This window comes from Alosa pseudoharengus, unplaced genomic scaffold (assembly GCF_046254945.1).
Source record: "Alosa pseudoharengus isolate Yale_2024_CS ecotype anadromous, Long Island Sound unplaced genomic scaffold, YU_APseudo_1.1 YU_APseudo_1.1_scf_24, whole genome shotgun sequence".
Classification (NCBI taxonomy): Eukaryota; Metazoa; Chordata; class Actinopteri; order Clupeiformes; family Clupeidae; genus Alosa; species Alosa pseudoharengus.
Window position 1 is genome coordinate 11,268,782 of NW_027468689.1, and position 20,000 is coordinate 11,288,781.

At 44.7% G+C, this 20,000-nt stretch overlaps 1 protein-coding gene across 1 annotated transcript in view; it reads right to left on the reverse strand.

Moving 5' to 3' along the window:
- bmpr1bb (bone morphogenetic protein receptor, type IBb) overlaps nt 1–20,000 on the reverse strand; it is an 80,765-nt gene that overhangs the window by 31,777 nt on the left and 28,988 nt on the right. The window contains exon 2 of the mRNA XM_076303133.1: nt 11,667–11,746. The gene's annotated coding sequence lies outside the window, so the exon portion shown is untranslated. The remainder of the gene's footprint in view (nt 1–11,666; nt 11,747–20,000) is intronic.

The following is a 20,000-nucleotide window of genomic DNA, read 5'->3' on the forward strand; positions in this document are numbered from 1 at the left end:
GTACCAAGACCATTATATTAAACAATGAGGTTAAATCGTACTTCTTTGAATGTTCTGTGCTGTGGTCAACAGTACTCGATCAGACTCATCTATCAAACTGCGGTAATCAGAATTTCTAGAAAACAAATGTATGTGTTTATCAAACAGAATACAGAGGAACTGAAAAACACAGAGTGCTCTAGAACTAAAAGATTCTAGAACATTCAAAAGCTTAGAGAAGCGCACTTTGACATACTGGCATCCAGAGCCATTTAGATAGATCTATAAGGCTCTGCTGGCATCTAACATATGCAGTGCTTTAGAACCAGAACATTCTAGAACATTCACAAGTTTATGAAGAGCACTTTGACATACAGGCATCTAGCAATATGCAGTGCTCTAGAACCAGAACATTCTAGAACATTCACAAGTTTATGAAGAGCACTTTGACATACAGGCATCTAGCCGCTTCACGGCAGTTTTACGAGTGGACCGGGACCCAGAGCTCTCTCAGGGCCCTGCTACCTCACTTAGAGAGACGGCAGCTGGGCAGTGATGGGGGGGGTGGGGGGCTGGTTTTCACCCCTCTTAATCTGGACCCGTCAGCGCTCATTTGCTCTGCAAACTGGATTACACGTGATAAGGCTGACCCCTCTGGAAAGTGGCCCAGGCCGGGGTGCAATGAGTGGGGTCAGAGGCTCCCCCTGAGTGCTACCAAACACACAGCGGGGGGTGGATAGGTCGGCCCTACAGCCGTGGAGGAAAAGAGTGTGGGCGTTGGGAGGAGAAGTGTTAAGACCTCCAGATAACAACCTCCTACTCATCACACAAAAACAACTCTCTTAAAAATCTTTCCCCATTTCCTCTCCTGCTTGCGTGTGAAGACTGTACAACTTCAACACTGCTAATTGGCCGAATTCGAGTTTCTACATAGCGGGTAGACATTTTCCAGGTAGAGCTTTTCATATTTTTATGTACTTACATGGGCTTGGTTCTCTTCAATAAACTAGTAAGATGTGCCCACTCCATGATTGGTGGGAGGAACTCTTTAAGGAGCTAGTGAGCTACTGAAAGACGCTTCGGTTGTTTGCTGATTTGGGTAGCATGTGGCTATTTGTCTCACAGTTGAGGACAAGCAGTCCATCTGGTCGCTTTTTGTAAATGTACAAGCTGACAGGAGAATTTTAATGTGGCCAAATATTTTACTGGGCATGGAAGGGGATCGTGAACTCGGAGCGCTCGCACAAACAGAGCAGTGTTGGTGTAGAAACCCGAGGCAGGATGAGAGCGAGGTCACAGATGGACCCTGTCTCCCCTCTCTCTCTCTCTCTCTCTCTCTCTCTCTCTCTCTCTCTCTCTCTCTCTCTCTCCCCTCCACTCTTCACGCTACGAGAAAATCAGAGGGACAACCGCAAAATTCACAGCTCCGCCGAGGAACAAAGGGAGCAGGAGGGAGAGAGAGAGCGGAGAGAGGGCCGTGGCGGGACCTGGATGGCTTGGGTTACGCTGGCCGCCGCTGGAATGCGTGCCATGGGAGACGGACGTCCCGCTTCCCAAGCCCCCGACCCTAAAGCCCCCTCTCTGGTCTGGCGCGGGCAGACGCGGAGAGAGATGGCCCCCGCGGATCAATTCCATTTTCACAGCAATCTGGGAAAGAGCCATGCCCTTCCTTGGATGGCTGGGACAGCTGCATGCAGAAGTGGAAGGAACACTCCCCCTCATACACACATACTATACACACACACACACACACACACACACACACACACACACATTCTCTCTCTTAAACCCACGAACACCAGGATCCCTATCCATCCTTACATCGTCTTCTCTCAACAGAAGAAAAAGAAAGAAAGAGCGGGAAAAAGAGAGAAAGAGAGTAAGAGAGTAAGAGAGAGCGAAAAAAAGTGCCTGACATCATTTCTATATCTCCCGCCAGCTGGTGACTCCGGCATCCTGTCTCCCCTGAGCGGTCATCACCCCCTTCATCCTTTCCGCTGGAGCGGACGTCTTCCTAGCCCTAGCCATGGAAGCCGGAGGGCCGCGCTTGTTATGGGGATTCCAGGCTTGCGACCCGGGTGATGGATGAGTCAGTCTGGCATGGGAAGGAATCCTGCTCCCAACACACAGGGGGGATCAGAGGCCTGCTACTCCGGCAGTGTGTGTGGGGGGGGGGGGGGGGGGGGGGGACTCCCTATAAGTGTCCTAACAGACATGGGAGCACTTTTCCCAGTGTTCTTAAGCCTTGCCTGCTTGGGTGTAGATTTGACGATTGGGTGTAGGTTTTTTCCCTGGCTAGACATTTTATCGGGAGATATCTGACCCTTTCACTATCAGGCCATTAAGGGTGGCTTAAAACAACACCCCCCCAACCCCCCACCCTTACCACCAGCAGTGAGTGGACTTAGTGGAGACTCTGCTTTCTGGACAGCCTCCGAGCAAAGAGTGAGAGACAGTGGGAGAGAGAGAGAGAGAGAGAGAGGGAGAGAAAGAGAGAGAGAAAGAAAGAAAGAAAGAGAGAGAGAGAAGGAGAGAGAGGGAGAGAGAGAGAGAGAGAGAGAAAGAGAGAGAGAAAGAGAGCGAGAAAGAAAAACAGAGGGAGAGTCTTCATGAAGAGAGAGTCTTCATAAATATGCAAGGCCAGCACAATGGCTAAGGCACATTGCTCCACCACTGGGGCTTTGTCCAGCGAGAATGCAAAAAGAAAAGAAAACACTGAGGTGGAGAAGACCCCTCTCAGGAGGAGTAAGAAACCGTCACAGCGAGGAGGGAGACCACGCGGCTCGTCGTGAAAGCAAGCGTCCGAGGGACTCCGCCTCCCCGCGGAGGGGTCTGAATGCAGACGACTCAACGCTGATTGATTAGAAAACAATGCGAGTTAGTTTCACTGGCCCCACAATACAGACACATCAGTGGCTTGAATGAGGCAGAGCAGAAAAGAAACCCCTCCCACAGTGGTCAATGATGAACACATGATGACCCATAGCCCACACTGTATTCACAAAGCAATTTCACTGACCACACCAAAGGCAATGGCAGCAATATCACAGAATGTTTAATCCATTACTTGAAATATGGCATTCGGAGCATAAATCAGGCAGCAATAAAGGGATACAGCTTGTGTGGCTGGATTTGTTAAATGTTATGACAAAGTATAAGTATAAGTATTTATATTTTTTTGATCCCGTGAGGGAAATTTGGTCTCTGCATTTAACCCAATTGGTGAATTAGTGAAACACAAACAGCACATAGTGAACACACAGTGAGATGAAGCACACACTAATCCCGGCGCAGTGAGCTGCCTGCTTCAACGGCGGCGCTCGGGGAGCAGTGAGGGGTAAGGTGCCTTGCTCAAGGGCACTTCAGCCGTGGCCGGGGTCACTGGCCACTGGTCGGGGCTCGAACCGGCAACCCTCCGGTTACAAGTCCAGAGTGCTAACCAGTGGGCCACGGCAGGCCCATTGTGCTGGGAAAGCTCACAGTTTTTAAGAAGCTGAGCACATTTTAATGAGAATTTTGAAATAAATGAATCATTGAATTGAAATCATTCCAGAAAATGATTTCCAGAAAGTCTTTTCTGAAAATATCAAACCTGTCTGAAATACTGAAATATTGTATGCACTGTGTGAAAATGATTCATACTGAAATCTTGATTGCTGATATGCACATCCAAAAACACACACACACACACACACACACACACACACACACACACACACACACACACACACACACAAACACACACACAGAGAGCACATGCTGTGCTGCATCCTCATATTTGCCTTTACTGCCGTTGCCTGCTTCATAAAAATTCACAGCCTGCAATTAGAAGTGTGGGGCTCTGTCTCAGGCCCACACAGTTCCTCTGTGGCAGAGAGCCAACGCGAGGAGAGGCCCTGTAAATGCCATGACGTGAGTGACACGCTCGTAAACGTCTCACCTGTGCCCGTCTCTTGCACACACTGGCAGGCCGAGGCCCGCGCCTCTTCCCACCGCGAACGAACACCCTCGCTTTTGCATAAACATGCCATCCGTGCCAAAGCAAACATCGCCGTCAGTGCGCTCATGACAAACGTGCTCTTGCCACACAAACGCCCACTCTGTGGGTCTATATGTTTTCCCCTGGACGTCACTCAACACGCTGAGTGACACACTTGACACTAGATTTTGAAGTTGTGCGTTACAGAGTCCGAAAGGCATGTATCCATATCCGAGAGACACAGGGGGGGGGGCAGTGTTTGACCTATCAGAAGGTGTGTCAGGGAGAGAGGGGTGGCCAAACAGAAACACCTGGAAGAACCAGCTCAGTGAGGTTGAGCCACAGGTATCATCACGCAACAGGGAAACAGTGGGCAAGTCCCGCCCGCTGTGAAAAAAAAAGAAAAGGTGTGTACCACCCCCAGACCGTGAGTCATCGGCCAGATCCTACGAGCGCAACTGCGGTGAATGTGCATGTCTGCATCTGTGGCCACTTTTGTTTTTAACAAGCCAGACCTCGTTTCGTTTTTTATTTGACTGAGCATCACTCAGTAGCATTTATTTCTTGTTTTCTTTTTTCATTTCCGCTGCGAGAGATTGACTCGTGGTGAAGTCAGTTACAACATGTCAGCGACCGCTACATGAGCTAAGTAGGACACACAGCAACTTCCTGCCCATAAAGGACACACAGCTTCAAGTCTTACACTATCACAGAGAAGGGAAGAAAAGCTCTAGGCCAGTATCATTATTGCTAAATGTATGTGTGACAGTGAAATATATACTATGGACGGGAACAATGTCGAGTTCATTATGAGTAATGAGTTCATTGCTTCATCATTCGTAGAAACAAATCCACAGCCTCCCAGTAGATTACACAGTGAAACATATGAGATTAAGAAAAAAAATTACATTTAGTGCAGAGTGCAAGTGAAGAATCTGAATAATTCACAGCTATCAGAAATACTACTGATGGAGGAAATTCCACTGCCTTGCTAGAATGTTCTTTTCATTTTTCATGCACTGCATTTCACCCATGAACTATATCCCTCAGGAACACTCCCTCCACTTCATAGACCATCTGCAAAATCTCCAAGTAATTCACATGTCTTGTAATGTAAAGTCTGGAACGGCACATTATGGACACAAACTGCTCATTGTGCAGAAGGAACACCAACACACTACGCATGCGATGGTCAGAAAAAGGTACTGAAAGGTACTACACTCTTGATCAGGTGTGTTTCTGGGATAGAAGACAGGGCTTACCATATTATGCACCTGTTTCTCTAGTTCCAGCTGTGTGTGTGTCTGTGTGTGTGTGTGTGTGTGTGTGTGTGTGTTTGGTTAAGTGTGTAAGTGTGTGTTTGGTTAACTTAGCCTTAGTTACAAAACAGCAACATCTTAATGAGCTAATATATCCAGAAGGTGGCCCAAAATTAGCTGTGATTTTCCATTGCCAAGGCAACTACAGTCAATGGCCAAGAACAGCACAAACGTTATCCATCCTCTTCCCAACCTCTTTCTATCCCCTCCTCTCTCTCTCTCTCTCTCTCTCTCTCTCTCTCTCTCCCTAATTATCTCTCTCTCTTTCCCTCTCTCTCTCTCTCAGCATATTTCACAGAGTCCTGCTCTTGGCCTGAGTGTCTCTAATGAGAGGGCGGCCTTGTTTGTGTCACCCAGCGCTTGCCAGATTGTCATACCTCTTTCTTCAGCACCGCGGCCCGGCTTCTACTAACTCAATGGGGGGAGAGAGAGACAGACCCTCGGAGAAAATTGGCAATAATCTATAATCCATTGACAGCCTCACACTGTGGGTGCATGTGTCAAACACCCATAAACACCCGGATCACTTGCTCAGTGTGGGAGCTGCACTGGGAGAGTGGAGTGACCACTGTGGCTGCCAAGTACAGAAACAGGCCAAAGACGTTCCAGTAGGACAAGCCTTCAAAGTTCTGTCCAGAGAAATGCAAATGAGAGGGGCTTTTTGCAGCCCCCTTTCAGACGCCATTTGGCTCTGAGCATCATAGTGCAATAATGCAGAACCCTTTGTTAATTAATTAATTAATTAATTTGTTTATTGATTTATGTATTTAGTTTTTACATCAGTCAAGTTGTATATTGGACTATCAGGTTAGTTTGTTATTGATTAGAACTATATTCTATTACTATAAAATAAATGTATTCGTCCTGTCTTAGATATACACAATACACCGCAATCAGTGAGGTGTCCCACCAATCCCAACACACACACACACACACCTGGACCTTAGCCCCCCCCCCCCCTCGCTCCTTCCACTGAAGCCTGAGTGTGTGTGTGTGTGTGTGTGTGTGTGTGTGTGTGTGTGTGTGTGTGTGTGTGTGTGTGTGTGTGTGTGTGCATGTGTGTGTGTGTGGGGGGGGGGGGGTGGTGGAAACCAAACCACGAGCCGTCACTGTGACGCAAGCCGAGAGAAATAACAGAGCACAACGTGTCTTCCACCTCCTGCAACACTGGGCGCTCACAGCAATATTAGCCAACTGTGTTAAAATGGAAAATATTTTTTAAAAAAAATTAAAAATAAAACGCAAATGGTGAAAACCCACACAGCAGCCATGCCTCTCTTTTGTTGTCCTTACGCCCATCTGGACAGGGCCGAGGGGCAGGCGGGGCGGGCTGAGATGGATTAGAAGTGAGCGCTGGTGGCGGCGGTGCTAATGGCTAACGGGGCTGGATCACACTGCAGCCTTTCACTAGGCAGACCAGCAGCACCAGGGGGAACAGAGGCCCTCTTGTTTCTAGTTTCTTGTAAAACAATATGGCAGAAAATAATCATTACGGCACTCGAGTGAGGAACACCCCACCCCAGACACCATTTTTTGAGGGGGGGGGGGGGGTTATGCTTTAAAGACCTGCTCCATTAGGCTATGGGTGCTGAAGGAGAAAACAAGATAATAACAAAATGAAGACTTTTTTTCCGTGTAAAATTTATGTGCCAGTAGGTGTATTTACACAATGGCTTGGTGTCACGGCTGGCTGAACATCTTATTACTCAATGTGTCCTAAACTGGAAATTAAAAGGGGGATTTTGTGAAAATGGTTTCCCCATTACCTTCAACAAAATAAAAAAGAGTCTATTAGCTGCTTGCGTACTACCATTGGTTTTTCAGGAGGCCATTTCCAACCCAAGGTGCGCAATGAGGTTTGGAAAGACCATAGCGGCCAGTCGAAGACAGACGGGGGAATACCGAGGGTGGACTCTCAGGTCCGCAACCCTGCTGTGACCCCCACAGATGCCTGAGCACATTAGGCCCAGTGTGTGTTTCTGCTCCTGACACCTGCAGTCCTGCTGAAGTGGCCTGCTTCTCCAGAGGGAGAAAGAGAGAGAGAGAGAGAGAGAGAGAGAGAGAGTGTGTGTGTGTGTGTGTGTGTGTGTGTGTATGTCTGTGTGAGAGAGAGTGTACTGTATGACTGTGTGTGTGTGCACATATACACACACATGCACACACACACACACACACACACACACACACATGCATACACAAACCCAACAATACACATATACACTGATAGCAATAATTTTACGGTTAAAATTAATAATAATTTAATTTCTAAACTAGTTTCCGTTATCCATGTGGCCCTTCTTGGTTTAAAACAAAGACACCCTCCCCTCCCCCAATGGAATGCTAATGTAGTGGTTCAAGGGCTATCAGGTACACAGGACAAAGGATGTTACCTTGATATAATGTATCCATGTGTCATGAAATGTAAATGTATTCATGTTCGGTATCATTGTGATAGTCTCAGTACAAGGATTGTAATGATTTGATTGTGAGAATGTTTGGAACATTCTATAAGTGATATTTCTGATATATAGGCTAAGATATCTCTCCTCATGCTATTCAGATAGGTGTGAAGTGGGTGTGAGTAGGTGTGTCTGATGCCAAGTGGAGAGCCAACCAAGTGGGCTTGTTTTGGCGCCAAAATTCTCCTTTGTTTAACCCTTACAAAAGTAACTAAACTGCAATGTTTGTCAGATATAGACTTGGACTTAGACTAAGACTGGATGTAGAACGGAAGAGAGGAGAAGTTGGCTACAGGCCAACCTAGGCCTTCCAGGCCTGGGCTAGGCCTACATAGACCATAGACCATTTTTTGTACCCTCTCTGCTTAGACAAGAATAAACTTGATTCCTGAGTTTTTCCTGAAGTTCGCCAGTCTAAGATTAATATTAAGTAATTATTCACCACAATTACTTTCATGGAGGTTCCAACCGCAGAGATAATATACTTTTGTCGCTGATTCTAAGATGCCGCAGTTTTTCTTTTTCTCATCGCTCTGGTGACAGCTCCCAGGTAAGGACGCTTTTTATCTGCATTTCTTCTTTGGTGATGAACGAAGGAATATCTGTAAATCCGGGCGGTTCCTGCTAACCACAGTTTGGAACGGGCGTTAAGATATCGGAAAAGGCATTCTGAGTGAGTAGACATTTTTGGCAAAACCGTAACTTAATAGTGGACACAAACGTGTGATTCCCCGATTTTGGCAAAACGTTGCACAAGACGAATTAATCCATATCTTGTAAATGGCACTATATGTGTTGGATTACATTGGCTTCTATGAAACCCAATCCAAATAAAGGAGCCTCTTTAGTGGGTCTAGTCTAAAGAGCAAATAGGTTAGCGAGTTTGTTTAACAGCTCAGTATTAAAACACGGTGGTATTAGTGTGCAACCTATTTTTTGCGGTAATAGGGAACGTTGGCCAGGTCCCAAGAAGCTACGTAGCTTAAGCCCATTTTGTTTGCAGAACATTTCATTCCTTCATTACCAAAACAGAATATTAGACAGAACTTGGCGCAGCTGTTTTTGTTTTTATCACCAAGAGCATATGAGCGGCTAGAATCCAAAGTGTTAAGCTAACACTAGTCTTGTTTTGTTTTTGAGTAGATGTGGTGTTTTGTTTTACATCTACACTCAAGTATTAATAGACTGATAGATGATGAATCCAGGATTCATGTCGTAATAACCTTTTTCAAGTGTGTAAACAGCATAAGCTCAAACAGCATAAGCTCAAGAGAGCATGGTTAGGCCTCTTTTAAGTACGCCTTAGCTAACTAGCTGCCACTAGGGGCGTCTAGATGTCTTTGTCTATGAGCTAACATGAGTACATGATGAAAAGGCTTGACTATTGTTTTTTTTAAGCAGATTTTTTTTTCCTGCAGCCCGTTTAAGTTGTCCTCCAGCTCCATGGAGCTGTGTGTGTCCTTGTGTGTCCAGTATGAATGAATGCACATGTGGGCCGGCCCTGTGTGTGTGAATTTTTTTTTTTTTTTATCTTTTATTTCTTTATATGTGTTTGTTTCCATTTTTTGTTTCAAGTCCTTCTGTTTTGAAATGTATGGGTGAGGAATTGTTGCAACAATTACTTTCAACACTTAAACACTAAAGCACCCACACTCCTCTGTGCAGTTAGTGGGTCCTGAGCTTTTGGTCTTGGCTGCCTGTTGTGCTCCGGTGAGAGGCCATGAACACTGAACAGAACCAGCAGCAGTGTGAGTGTGTGTGTGTGTGTGTGTATGTGTGTGTGTGCGTTTCTGGGTTTGGGGAATCAGCAGGGGAGAGTGGCAAACTAGCACACAGCGTCAGAAGTTCATGCATTCCCCTTCTCATCCACACGGTAGAAACAAAGGGGATCACACACAGACACACACACACACACACACAGACAGCGCTAACGAGGCTGGTCACAGCCAAGCGGCGCCACCTGCCTCTCTCGACCAATCAGAAGCGCCAAAACAAACCTGAGGTGCAAATGAGCAGCCCCCTGGGTAGAGGGGAGGACGAGGCGGTACACTAACGAGAGGAAATGAGATCAAAGGAGAGAGAGAGAGAGAGAGAGAGAGGGAGAGAGAGAGAGAGAGGGAGAGAGACAGAGAGAGAGAGAGAGGGAGAGAGAGAGAGAGAGAGAGGGAGAGAGAGAGAGAGAGAGAGAGAGGGAGAGATAGAGAGAAAAAAACAAAGCAGGGAGGAGAAAGGGATCGTGTTTACAGCCTGGCATCGCTGTGATCTGGGTGTGCAGGAGGAGGACCCAGCAAATAGGCTCAAAAAATGATGAAGTGTGTGTGTGTGTGTGTGTGTGTGCGTGTTCTGGCATTGTGTGTGTGTTTAGGCAAGAGAGAGCATGAGAACATGTGTGCATGATTGTGTGTGTGTGTGTGTGTGTGTGTGCATGTGTGTGTGTGTTCTGGCATTGTGTGTGTGTTTAGACAAGTGAGAACATGAAAAAACACGTGTATGATTGTGTGTGTGTGTGTGTGTGTGTGTGATTGTGTGTGTGTGTGTGTGTGTGTGTGTGTGTGTGTGTGGGTGTGTGTGTCCTTGTATCAAATCTGACACACAGGAGACGCAATCGCAGGGCGTCTCGCTCTTGTGGGGCTCACAGTAGTGGCAATTTCCAGGCAGAAAAGGGGGGCATGTTTACAATATCACACTTTCCCTAACAAGCCCCTAACAGTGTGCACCAAGTGAGCGCGTGCAGGAATGTCCGTCCAAGCCCCCACCAGAGTGCATGTGGAGTTCATATGAGACAGAGTTTAGTCAACTGACAGTGTGGTTTATGTCAAATCCGCAGAAGTTAAGCAGGGGGGGGGGGGGCAAAGCAATCCCATTCTTTTGGTCTTCTGACAAGAGTGAGGGAGTTTCGTAGCTATTCTGACAGGCGAGATGAGATTTCTCGGCACAAGGAGATGTGAAGTGTGAGTTCTGATGAGATGTTGTTGATTGTTGTTTATGCGGCTGGTCTGACACGTCTCTCTCTCTCTCTCTCTCTCGCCGAGGCACGTGGCGGGTGTGAGGGAGGGAGAGGCGAGAGATTAAGTGAGCTCCGCGTCTGTATATGCTCGGCACACAAACAGTAGAGAGAAGAGGGGGGGGTGGGTGGGTATGTCTGAAATACATTATGCCCCAACTTTTTCCATTCTAAACAAAACTCAGTCTGGGGTCGCTGTGACTAAATGTGTTTGTGTGCATGTCTGTCTGTGTATGTGTCGGTGTGCTAGTGAATGTGTGATGAAGTTGTGTGTGTCTGTGTGTGTGTGTGTGTGTGTGTGTCTGCAGAAGGGAAATGGTGTGTGTGCGTGCGTGTGTGTGTGTGTGTGTGTGTGTGTGTGTGTGTGTGTAGCTCTATGCATGTGTCTGTGTGTGTGTGTGTGCATGTGTGTGTGCATGTGTGCGTGTGTGTGTGTGTGTGTGTGTGTGTGTGTGTGTGGCATGTTCAGTCGAGAACGTGACAGGGCTCTCTTGTCATTCCATGCATGTCCAGCAAGAACCTCAGTCTCCCGCAGGTGTGGGGACCAGCTGCCATGCTTGGCCTCCCAAACACAGTCTGGACTCTGTGAGCGAAGTCCACTAATAAAGCAGGCCACTGCAGAGCCAGGCCAAAACTGGGTGAACCAGGAGTTACAGCGCTCCTCTGGAGCAGGATGAAAGCCCCAACATGGCCGCATCAGTGTAATGTCATGTGTAAATGATCCAGTGGGAAAGTGAACCCGACGACTGCAATGCCCAAATCTCTCTCTCTCTTTCTCTCTCCCTCTCTCTACTACTGGAACAAAAGTAGCAGCCATTTTTTATAGCCCTTCTTTACACTTTCACAGATACAAAATACTTCAGTTTGTCTAAAGGGAGTCTGTCCATAGTAGCATGAAAGTGTAATGATATCTTTTCACCTCTCACCTGTGTGTCTGTGTATTTGTGTCAGATGAGGGTTTAGGAGCTCAGAACTGGTTCCTTCTCCGGAGACATCCACCTCAGGCCTGAGGAGAAACAATTTGAATAGATTACTAACACAAACAGACACACAGACACAGACACAGTACATTCTAAATTCACTACCACAAAATATACATCCTGGAGTGGTGCACTGTATACTGTAGGATTAGGATTGTTTGCAATCCTTTCATTTCAATGTTGCGTGTGAACAAAACAAAAAAAAACAAGGGGAGAAATTTCCATTGGCAGCGTGAGCATGATGGAGGGAAAGTTACTAAATATATCAGTTATTATCAACCAACTTTAAAGTGTTGTTACAGTAAAGGGGGTCTGATCAGTACAAAACTGCCCTGTGTTGCAGAATTAATTCAGCTGGACAACCACGGGTTCTCTTTACAGAACAAATACACTAAAGATAATGCAATAAATATTAACATAACTAAAACCACGAAGTTGTTTCACATTGGTCACTAATGGCCAACGGGGCATTAACAAATGAACACCCTTCTCTTGCGTGAGTGACCATGTTTACTCCCAATGCCCAACAGACACGCACTTCACTATCTGCACTTGAACTGAATTTGAATGTCTGAAAGCTAAACAATAACAGCTAGCGCTGTGGAGATAAGGCTTCCACTGTGGTGAATCTGCGTCATCTCCCCGCCCCAGGAGCCCACAGCTACCATGCGCCTGAGCACCGCGACAGACCAGTGCATTCTTGTGCGCTCGCCCAAGTGGAAAGTGCTGGTGCTCTGGCTTTACTGCCCCTCCAGCACAGAAGAGACAAGGTTAGTCTTACACCAGGGGCATTTTCATCTCACGGACGAGCAAACGCACACAGTCACGCAATCGGGCACACACACACACACACACACACACGCATCTCTACTGAAATGCAGACATGGCTATAGCACAGCTTCACATATCACATATCGCAAATGCATAAGTGGTGGCCACACAAATATCCACAGTCAGAGCCACACAAATATGCACAGGGCTGCAAATCCACAAAGACACATAGTCAATAATAGCTAATGGCAGGACTTTCTATGTCTCTCTCTCTGTCTCTACACACACACACACATGCACACACACAGACACACAACTCAGCCTCTTGGAACTCCTGCCACCTGCACAATCCTTCAGACATTTAATGGTGTGTTTTCGCACCCCCTTCCAACAATAATGAAAACATTTCCATATGACTTCAAGACAACACAATTACAAAGGAAACCTCAAATGAATTTGGGCTTGTCTTTCCTCGTCCATCGGCCCCCTTACATGTGTGATTGTAATCACCGGGCCTCACTCTATCATGTTAGCCAGTCAGTGGTCGGTCCACCAATTTCTCTTAAAACGCTAGCAGGGTTGTTTTGATTGTAAAACCATCTGCAGCTGGTGTCTGTGACCAAGGAGAGCGAGAGATTGCCTTGGGCTCCACAAGCGTCAGGGTTGTTGGGGTCTGGCATCGTGTGAGCGGGACAATCCGTGGGGATCATTTCCACAATTGCACAGAGGTTTCTTTAATTAGGAGGCACACGTTTATGGTCTGCTGATGGGCCCCCGCGTCACAGTGATGGCGGTCGACATGGTAAACAGAGCGACTTTGGGTGAGTGGACATCTGAAGTAACGTTTACGTTTGAACACAGTGGAGGGTCTCTTCGCTGAGACACCAGCTGCACTTCAGAACTCCAGAGTTCCTGATTACATCAGCGTTCACATGTAGAATTACCCTTTACATATACAAATATATTCACCACGTAAAGATGAAGCTGATTCAAAAACCATAAAAACACACACACACACACACACAAAAACTAGCCGGGGGAAAACCCTTTCCACATTCAGACTTCCAACAAAAAAAAAGGCCCAGATTTCACACCTTCAGCTACACATAGCCTACTCACATGCCTAAATAAAATAACACACACACTGGATTCCAGGAAAACACACACAAATGTTGTGTTTGATGTATTGCTAGTGACAAGGGATTAATTTACATGTCATAACTAACCTGTTATTCTTGGGGCTGCAGGGCTCCATTTTGTTTCTATGAAATAACTGTGTTTTTTGACATGAGGTATGTGGACCACACAACCCAAGGCAGCAGTGGTTGCTCTCTCTCGCAGCGGATCAAACATGCTCCTTTTAACTCACACCCCAAGAAAACAGAGCTCATTCAGTAAGGTCTGGGAGTAGACGATAGCACACGCTTCAGTGACGAGATCACACAAATGGTTTTAATTAATTCAGTCACACATGGAATTGTGCCTCTTTTTGACACAGGAAAGAAGCAAGCCAAACGTCTAAACCATGACAATTTAGAGAGACAAAGATGTATTGTAAGACAAAGCCTTTAAACTGTTTAAACATTCGACACTCACAAAGGAGTTTATCATACTGACAGATGTTTATTACCACCAAGATAACACTATTAGTATCTGTACCAACAACAAATTCTATAACAAAATAAAGAATTAACTTGTCATGAATCCTACATTAGCAATGACAAAAACTATTTCAAAGATTACAACACTTGCTGTTCTAATCCCATTCTAATGAGACTTTTAATAGCTACAGATGAATTTGATCATGTGATTATGTGATCTGCTTAGCAACAGTGAAAGTGAAACGGATGGACGGCATGATGGTAATAAGAGGAATATGCTCTCGTATCCCCTATATGGATTTCCCTATAGGCACTGGAGAGAAGCATTAAATTGAATTCTGTAAGCTTCTCTTGCACTTCTATCTCTGTGCTGGTGTGTGGCAATCTTTCAGTACAGTTTGTGCTTTTGCAAACCTGCCAGCGCTCCATTAAATAATACATGTTTAAAAACACATTGAAGTATTTTTTAAAGACACTCAGAGCTTAACGAGGACCTCTCTTGACTACATCCAATTGAACTCTGAGGTGATGCTTAACCTCATGCACCCAGCAAGATGGCGTCTAGACTGTTCTCATTATCATTCTAAGTCTAGACTAAACAAGCTGTGAAATACAACATAAATGATAAACCATTAATCACAAGGAGGGAGAGAGCATACTAGACAGAAAAGGCAAAAATATCTTTGTTTATGGTCAGACATAAAGTTCAGCTGTCTTCAACAGCCTAAGGAAGCCAATACACTGAATTATTTTTTGGTTCAGTGGGACTCTTTCCAGTTTATGAAACAAGAGCAGGACATCAAATACTTAATGATAAACTAATGGTTAGGTATAAGTGGTTAAAATATGTTTTGCCATCATTTTGTCTTTTTACCTATAGGCCTACTTTACAACAAAGATTGTCAATTTACAAAGATATTACCAAAACAATTATTCAGGGAACAAAAAACACCCTTGGCCAACCCTCCAAGGTCTTATTAGTGAATATGCATAGTTCATCTTTAAATTTGCTAACTTTGCAACTTAATATTAGTCTGTTTTAAAGTTAAAGTTGACTGGTATTTAGCAGATGCTTTGATCCAAAGCTACACAGACTCGCAACGGCAGATTCAAAACTGGAACCCAGGTCAACATGCCGTATATATGTCTGTGTCTATTTTGCTTGTCTGGTGGAGCATAGCATCAAAACCGTCAATCCCAAACCTTTAGCACTTAAGCCAACTATAGATTTGGTGATGCCAATCGATGTTCGACAAAAGCATCAGCTTCAATGTCCCTCACTGGGTGTATTTTCCACTGTAGACGAAATGTGCTGCATACCATCATGTATTTTCACTGGCTCCTATTGTCTTGGTCAGCAGGTACTTCAGCAGCAATGCTGCAATGATTCACCCCCATGTCTACGCAGAGAAAAAAAAACGAGGTCATCAGCATATATTTCCACCCCTGTGTCGCTTGCTATCCCCGTGTTTTGCTCTCCACAGTAATGGCTCGACGAAAACAAAAGGAAGTGGTTGGGGAGAGGAGAGGGCTGATCGATTGGGGGGTTGCTGTCTGCCCTGGGATGATGATGGCTCCCCTCAGGGGCCGGCGTCCATCGCGGAGGGATTTTCGGAGGGGCTAATGTGTCTGTGGGCCGTCGCAGCGAGCAGTCGATAAGTCCTGGAAACGCTATCCATCTCTGAAACATCACTCCTTCACTTACTGTAAGCGCGCGTATTTGTGGACGGGACGGGACGGGAGGCGCTGCACTGCTGACATGAGAAGGGGAGCGGAATACGCTGGCCATGGCATAGTGATACACATTGCACAGATGCTTGCACACACACACACACACACACACACATACACAAACACATACACACACACACACACACACACACACACATATACACCCTCTCTTTCTCTGTCTCACTCTCTCTTTCTCTCTCACACATAAATACATAGTGTGTGTATCCTGAAAGGCACTATATATATATATATATATATATATATATATAGTGCCTTTCAGGATACACAGACTATGTATTTATGTGTGAGAGAGAGAAAGAGAGAGTGAGTGTATATGTGTGTGTGTGTGTGTGTGTGTGTGTGTACAATCATGTATGTGATTGCATGTGTAGTGATTTTTGCATTGTTAGTTTGCTGATTTTGGATAAATGTAAAGTTTTGAATTATATTAGAACACTGTACTGTAAGACACTAAATAAGTATCTAAAATAGTTGGCAGACAAGAGAGGCAATCCTCTTTTGCTTAACTCTACTCCTACTCCTTTTCTCTGTTACATTTTCTTAACTGATGAAGCTCTTGTTCAGTTGGGGATCAGTATTCATGCCATCCCCCTTTCACTCCTTTTCACTTTTAAAGCCTTCTGTTCAAAATAAATATGTCTCAGGCCCTCAGGCATGAAGGAAGAGAAGGCCCCCATATCTATTAACCCCGCCAAAGGCTAACACACGCGTCAATCACAGATGCAAAGGACTGAAGGAGCGGAGAGAATGGTGGTCGTCACGCAAATTATTTCTCCCCTCTGCCTCCCGCCCCCGCTCTTTGACCTCTGACCCCTTGCCGTGACCCCAGGCGGCCTGAATTAGCAGCACCTGAGGCGTGACACTGTGGAGCACAGTAGGGGTGCTCTTTTCTTCACAGGTGTAGAGGTCACTCACATGCCCCTCAACTGAGATCAATGAACTTGTTAAACTTGCTGTTCAACTAGACATGTAGTTCAACACAAAACACCCTCAAAGACCCTTCTAAACGAAAGCATCCTCTTTTTTAAATGATTTAAATAAATTGGGTTAAACTCAGCTGAAATATGTATGAATAGAAGCTTTTGGATTGACACTGAATGAGATCATAAGGATTTGTATAGTAGCCTTCACTCACAAAGCACACTGGTAACAAAAGAGAAAAGTCCCAAGAGATGGCAGAAAAATAAACCTAGAATCTAGAACATACTGTTGCTGTGGCCTTTCTGTGACTGTGCAGTCAAGTCTTTAGGAACACAGCGGGTCCTGTCCATGTGATGTGATTAACTGAAGACCATCTATCAAATTAAGTGATTTGGGAAGAGCTGGATAAGAGATTTGATTTCCGTTGTTGGGCGCAATACTCCACCTACCCAGGAAAAGAAAAGAAAAAACACTGAAGGCTGCTTACAGAGTGAGCTAAGAGGCATGTTAACACAAAGCCTTGAGAAAATATTTATTCTGCCCTGACTATATAATACATGTAATATATTGTTAACATCCAAAGTCACTGACACTAAAAAGAGCAAAAAGTCATGTCATAAGCACATACAGCACTATGGAATGGTTCCAGTGACTCTGGTTCAGTCAGGCCGATTCCCTCCTGTTCAACTGCTTTATTAACATGTGAGTCTAAATTTAAAAAATGTGAATCTTTTGAGAAACATAAATCTCCCCTCCCAGTGTAGGAACAGACAGCCTTAAGTGGGCCTAAAGCAGATAAAAAACACAAATCACAGGGCTTAAGAATCTAACTGAAAGCTCACACCCGTGTAATTATCACTCAAAAGGATACAGAACCAGTATAATGTGCTGGCTATGTCTGGTGTCTGGGACTTTATATGTGACAACACTAACCAGACTGTCCGGCTTGTAAAACGGCATTCTCGGGAACAATAGAGTTATAAATTTCTTGTGTTTCCAAATGTCACCCAATAAAGAGGAGTCTTTATGACTGGTTAGATTTGAAAGACACCTCGTAACACTAATTTCACTATTCATTAAAAGACAGGGATTGACAGTTAAACAAACATGCATCAGCTGAAGTGATTTTTTTAATGTCATTAGCACATGTTGGAGGAAACCAGAGAATGATGAAACTGTGACTGTTGCTAAGCTACCACAACATCCCTGCAAAGATCAACACAGTTAATGACAAGAGACAGGGTTTTCAACTAAATCAAGTAATGAAAGAAGCACAAATCCAGAAGTATACAGGGTGCTATTTTTTCTTTTTTTTAATAAGGGCAAGCAGGATCATTTTAAAGGGACACCAGGCAAGCCTGATGCTTTTTCTCTACGAAACTCCCCCTCGCTCGGTCTGAAGCTCTTTTCCTTTTCTTTGCGTCTTCCGTCAAGGGTTTTCGCTGCTTCTTCGCCGGCTCTGCCATTATACACACGTTTGCAACAATCTCTACCGTTTCGTTAGCCTGCCTCTGTGCTGTAAACTGATCCTGCTTCGGTCGGCGGGTAGGATACACCGAACTTGCAAGTGGGATATTCTTCCTACAGGCATTAGGGGCGGGCGAGAGAGCCTTCATTCGCCCCGTAATGAGTCATTTAACCATATACCGATTTACGAAGATGATTAATTAACACGAAAACGTTGCCTGGTGTCCCTTTAAGCAGCCAACTATTTTTCTCTACTCACAGCTTGTGAAATAATAAGGAAGCCAAAGTTATTTATTCATTACTTCTGAGTATGTGCCCTGTACTACAGTAAAACTGAACATGCTCTTGTTTTTTTAGAACGGCTCCTATTCCTTCTATCAAGCCAATTGACAACAGAGTGAGAGTAGGCTTGAATGGGGGTATATATCAAAGCTACCTAAACCACAACAGCATGTGAGCCCACTAGCCCTGCAATTATCCAATCAGAGAGGATTAGAGTGAGGGAAGCGCAAACCACAGCCTGCCCAACTACAGGACGAATCAGCACTGATGAGGATAAATACTGTGTCAGCAAGAGGAGAGAGAGAAAGAGAGAGAGAGAGTGTGTGTGTGTGTGTGTGTGTGTGACACACACACGCACACAGACAGACAGACAAACAGAGTAAATGTACAAGCTCACCGTTATCTTATGTTTACAGCACTTATCGTTGGATTCAAACAGTCAACCTTTGTGGAACTAGGATATACTGTACCTTTCTAATCATCTGCCTACAACAGCAAAGTTCTGGTTCTACCCTTGTCACCACATAACCACAGAGGAACCACAAGAACTCTGTAGGATCTGTAACCATGTATCTTACAGCAGCACTGCAATAACACAATTACTCAACCTAGCTAGATTATTCTCCTTGACATTCATAAGACTCTTGCAATAACACTATTACTGCGCCAAGTTCACAACATGCAGTGGCAGACAGGCTTCATAAGGAGGAGATTCAGGCTCAAAATGAAACTTACACTAAATAATTACATTAGATAAATAATTTTGTTGTCACATCATACGATCTCCTTGCTCTCACTTTGTAGGCAGAGCATTATGTTGTTCTGTCAATGTTAATATATGTTAATATATAATGTTAATATAGCATTATGTTGTTCTGTCAATGTTAATATATGTTAATATATAATGTTAATATAGCATTATGTTGTTCTGTCAATGTTAATATATGTTAATATATAATGTTAATATAGCATTATGTTGTTCTGTCAATGTTAGCATATTTTGTATATAATAATATAATCTATCATTTGAAATTAACGTTAATTAATAATGAATAATTCATCATTGTATAAGATAAATAATGTTACTGTCACATTAGCAGAATTCCTTCCTCTCTGTACTCTCGCTGTGTAGGTAGAGCATTGTGTTGTCCTGCGCTAGCGATGTGTTAGCGATGCGTTAGCAGGTCCGCGTTTTTGCTGGCCTCTTGTAAATAGCTGTTTTCCTTTGTTTGCTTGGCCTCTAGACACCCAGCCCCTGGCTGTCGGCACTGGAAACTTGCTGGCAGAAACGTCCCATTAAAAAAATATCCCATCATGCCATTCCCTGACCAAATTGGAGACCAGTGAGTTTACCCCCACCTAGCCTGTAAATGAGTCCGCACAAACTGAGGGCAAACAGAGAGAGATAATATTTCTATAATCATTCATTATGGTTATTTATGTGACAAGTTGTAACCGACCCAATGCTTGAACTGAGAGAGAAAGA